Here is a 5203-nt window from a genome sequence, read left to right as displayed (position 1 = left end):
AGTGTCTTTCTCAGGGACAAATTAGCTGATATGTCACAGTGGGATTTGGACCCCAGTCTCCCACACCAAAGGTTTGTGTCTTTTCCACTGCGCCACCAGCACCCACTACACCATCACCACCCATTCAGCAAGCTAAGGTGCAGGACAACGTGTGTTCATGTTTGTAAATTAGACTCCAGGAGACTTTAGCAGGAAAGCTAATGTGGGTTGTTGTTCAAAGACTGTGTTGTGTAGCTGCTGTCTATGATAGAGCACTGATGTTACTGCTTTATTCAAAGACTCTCAGACTCATCTACATAGTCGGAGAAGTAACTAATGCAAAGATCGAGAGAGCGCCATTAAGAAACCAAAAAAACTAAATTGAATTTTTCCCTTTTGCTCTCAGATCTCTTTCTCAAAAGAGAACACGAGACAAGTGATTTACAGAGCAGATATGTTTGCTAAGCAGAAAAAAAACATCCAAGTTAATTTCAATTTGACCTTAAAAGTCATACTTATTAAAAGGTGCCATGTGTATCATTTTAATGTGAAGAAGTTATTACGTTTATACTTTATATAATAGTTTTTCTTTGAGGCAAATATTGCTCTAACAACTGTAACTAGGCAGGGCAGTTTCTCAAAAGCAGTTCCTTGGGTACTAGTTAGAGAGATATTAAGTAAAAAAACAGTTTGGAGCATCATGTTGTGGAAATACAGGTTACACTAGCTGTGTGGAAGCCAGTGATCATCGGTCCCGAATGCTACTATATCAATGTTTGCGCCTCTGTCCAGTTCTTTATTGGATTTGGTGAAGTTTACCCAGAGATGACTCTGCCACATCAAACACATGACTTCATCCCTATTTTGCAGGGTTCTGGTTTACCTACAAGTCAGAAACAATAGAAAGTCAGGCTGAGACAAAGCTTTCATCCCACTCACAGAGCTAATGTTAATCAGCTGCTCAAACCTGGCAGTGATAGTTGTCATTTCTACAAAACACACACCGAGAAATGAGAAGCTGCTTTTGTCAAATCTGAAATAAAGAACCCATCCTGAAAAAAATTCTGCAGTGTGTCTGCAAGTGTTTACAGACATTGCAAGGTCTGCTAGAGTTTACATCTTTGCTGCTGTTTATTCTCATGCCCACTTGAATTCATCACTAAGTGCGAACTAAAAGGCTAAAAAACCATCTGACAAATTCAAGCCATCCTAACAGTGTTGCTTTTTTCTTTTTGCTACGGTGCTAACTGCACTCATATTAAATAAACTGGAAAGACCACCACATCTACAGCCCTGAGCACACCCATCCTTGGCTTTATTCTCAAGTACTTCAGCCAATGCTGTTCATGTTGCAGTTCCCATGAATTACTCAACCATTCAAATGGCTCTTTTTGCTGCAGGCTTGCACAGACACATGGTCAAAACTCATGTGGCTGTGCACTCCTACACATGATTCTGCAACAATTTTGTTTATGTGTGCCTTCAAATTTAAAAGTCTTTTTCACTGGCAGAGAGGCAGAGTTCTTTTGTTTTCGTGCATTTTCATGTATTTCTTGGTATTTCGGGTTATATTTGGACATCAGTTAAGGCTGTTCGATGCCACATACATCACATACTGTATTATATGCACACAAGATAAACCATATTATTAGTTTTAAGTCTCATGTTTCATGTATCATTCTCCTCATAAGCATTAAATGTATGCTTAAGTTTTTACAGGTAAAACCATCATAAACCCACACAAAGCTAAACATAAATTTCATAATCTTGAAATAAACCAACTTTCTGATGAATTAATTGAACTTCCAGGGACATCATGGCTGTGGTCGTGTCCTGAGTTTAGTTAGTATGGATTACCCATCCCCAACGTACGGTGTAGCTCCTCATGCAATTGGTGTCCTCAACACTATTGTGCGTGAGATAATACACAGAGTCATAGCCCAGCTACTCAGCCTCAAGAACCAGATCATCCATCATCCATCGACAGCAGCTATATGACGTGAGGCAAGTCTTTGCACACTTGGCTGGTCATGCAGCATTTAGTTAACTGTATTGGACCAAGTGATGCGTGTTATGTTATGATTGAAGCCCTGATTATACCTGATGCACAAGAAATCTTCACCAGAAAACTGTTTTTTTCTGACAAACAAAAGGTCTGTTTGTTGATGTCTTTATGATTATTGTGAATCATGACAGATTCACAACAGTAAACAAAACTATCTCTGTGTCTCAAACCCATGCCACATACTAATTGTATACAATGCATTCGACGTGCTAATTATCATAGTATTCTGTTTTTGCAGTTAGTATACAAAACAAATATACTTAACCACATTCTAACAGGGAGTGATTCAATATGTGCAACATTAGACTGACTATAAGTTAAAGAAAACAGAAAGCAAAATGTCCTCTTTAAGATTTAGCACTTTTTTGTTTTCCAAGACTTTGTGGAACCGTTTCACCAGCATCCACAATTTATATTTTTTTTTTCCCAGCTGTGAGCAACTCCTCTGTTTACTTTCTGCATAGCAATGAGGCAGAATCTAAAACTAAAATGTTGGACAAATTGAATGTTTGATCTCATGATGAGATTAATAAGGTTATTATAATTCATCACAAATGGTCCTAAGCAGTGAATCATGAACCTAAAAGCACGCTTGCACAGGTCTGATGAGTGGCAGTCAAACATAGTTTATTTTAATCTTTCATGGGGAAAAGTCAGATGGGGCGTAGGCAGTGGAGCAGCGTGGCAACCAGGAAAAGGCAGGCAGGTCAGACAGGGCAGACAGTAAAGGAGTTCCAGTTACACGTGGTCCTAGGCACAGGGATACACATGTTTAGTCCAGAGTCTTACTTGAAGAAGAAACAAAGAATCATACTGGCCGTAGTGCCATTATTACTTGAGGTTAACTGACAATCTGGCAGAGAATGAGGTGAAGAGCCGGGGTTGATATACTGCAGCTTCTTGATTAGTTGAATGCAGGGCAGGTGAGCAGGTGGAGATTGTCAGCAGGAGCCGGAGTGTGAAGCTACCCCAGACAGACAACACACAGACAACAGAGAGAGACAGAGAGACTAATGGGAAAGACAGGGAAGTGAAAAACAGTAGGAGAACAGAAGGGATGAGGAGGAGATACTGCAGGACCACAACACAAATGTTTGTGCCACATTTCATAGCAATAGTTATTGAGACATTTCACTGAAAACCACTGACTTGCTAGAGGTGGTGCTAGAGGAAGTGAGTGAGGGGGTCAACAAAATCATTTGGACATATTGTGTAGTAATATTGAAAAGACTTTGTCAAATCCGATTCAAGACACTGGTCGTTACTTACCTTGCTGCGTAATTTCATTTATATACAATATTTAGGACAATCCAGCTAGTAGATGTTAACACTGACCTGCTGATGGCACTAGATGAAAAGTAACGGGAACACCAAAGTCAGCGTGAGTCATCCTCTGGGGATAATGAATGTCTGTACTAAATTCCATAGTCTCTCATTCAGTAAGCACTTCAGTTTGGACCAAAGCAGTTGTCAGTTGTTTGGTCAGTCGTTCCGCCACTACACAAAAAAACTGGACAAGATCTATCTTTACAGCGACACTTTGCTGTCTGGTAATTGTATTTTTGAGGATGGTGGCAACTACAAATGGGAGAAACCACCATATTTGTAACAGATGCTACTGCATGCAGGGTCTGTGTTAACTGAGAGAATGAATTGAAGACTCAAACCTCAGTGGATGTCTATTCTTCAAAGCACTGTAGCTTGGTCCCCTCTTGGGTCACCTGCACATTGCAGTTCTCATTGCACAACCTCAAATTGGTCTTAAATACCGGAAAAAACAAGTTCATGACGTTCATTAGAGCAATCAAGAGAATTTTAGCCTTAGCACGCTACATGGCGCAGGCATTGAAAGGGTAACCTGTTACAAATATCTTGGTATTTGGCTGGATGATAAGTTAGCCTTTAAAGTAATTCAGGCCAAACTTTGTTTATAATTTCAAAACAAGTCTTGTTTCCCCTATTAAGCGAGGGAAAAAAATTGTGCAGATTACTTTTTTGTTTGTTCTTGACTAAGGGGGACCTGCTGTGTATGCATGCAGCCTCATCGCTGCTAAATAACTTGACTCTGCATACTATGATGCAGCGTAGCGTTTTATTACAAATGCAAGATTGTTTGAAGACTCACACATCGCTGCACATTTTACCAAATTTTGGACTGGCCATCGTTAAATGTTTTGTGTGTAGCATGAAGGGACTACAAATCTTGTTTCGTTATGCAGCCTTGTGCTGTATAATGACAAATTAACAATCTTGTACCTTGTATTAGCTACGTGGAGACAGCTACATTTGTGTATTTTTATCTATAAGGCACTCTTATGCAAATTACCAAATTCCATTAGTAGACTCTGCGGCTTTTAAAAGTTCCCAGGGTGACCTCATTGTAGGAAAAGACTACCTTCTCATGTGGTGCACCATCTACTTGGAACTTCTTGCAAATGGGAGGTGCTGGTGCCTTTTGCAAAGTTCAAATCCTCGATTCCAGAGATTTTTTTAAAAGATGAATGTAAATGTTTTAAATGAGCAGACATTACTTTAGTGTATTTTATCTTCATGAAGGCGTCTTCATGTACTGGTTTTTATAGTGTACTGTTGCTGTTGCACATGTAAAATGACATAGGTAAGGCCCATAGGTAAAATGGTTTTGATTGTATTGTTGTCATTTTCTGTCTGTACTGTCTGACTTGCTGTCCTGCTGCCTTTCTTGGCCAAGGCACTCTTGAAAAAGAGATTTGATCTCATCGGGTCCTCTGGTTAAATAAAGGTTAAATAAAAAATAAAAAATAAAAACCTGCGATTACAGGCTCTACAGTTCTTCTTCCTTTGTATCATCTTATCAGTATGTCACTGATGACAAGGACCGTTAGGATTCAGCTGCTGAAGGATTGCTCCTTTTCTCGATACTACAGGCCTCTGGACATGAAGTCTGTTATTTCTGTTGGAAAAATAACAGATGTTCAAAAAATAAATACAACCTCGAGTGTAATCCCTGATGTTTACACATTAAATCTGAAGCTGTCCTCTGTCATAAATGGTTTAAGAACACCAGAGTTCTCCCTTCTTTGCAACAATCAAACGCTCAAACGAGGTAAATTCTGTATATATGAATGAAGATGAGCTGGAAGAGAGATGTGAGATTTGTTTTTAAGAAGATGATGGTTC

At 39.4% G+C, this 5203-nt stretch overlaps 1 long non-coding RNA gene across 1 annotated transcript; it reads right to left on the bottom strand.

Moving 5' to 3' along the window:
• Positions 1-2669: 2669 nt before the first annotated feature.
• Positions 2670-4964, bottom strand: LOC123978090. Its single transcript, XR_006826859.1, has 3 exons — positions 4833-4964; positions 2895-3008; positions 2670-2794 (listed from the first exon to the last, which is right to left on the bottom strand). It is a non-coding gene; the product is annotated as an uncharacterized LOC123978090 (long non-coding RNA).
• Between the last annotated feature and the right edge of the window lie 239 nt (positions 4965-5203).

Source organism: Micropterus dolomieu, linkage group LG10, assembly GCF_021292245.1.
Source record: "Micropterus dolomieu isolate WLL.071019.BEF.003 ecotype Adirondacks linkage group LG10, ASM2129224v1, whole genome shotgun sequence".
NCBI lineage: Eukaryota > Metazoa > Chordata > Actinopteri > Centrarchiformes > Centrarchidae > Micropterus > Micropterus dolomieu.
Note: the sequence above shows the minus strand (reverse complement) of the source record. Positions and strands in the feature narration are given on the sequence as shown.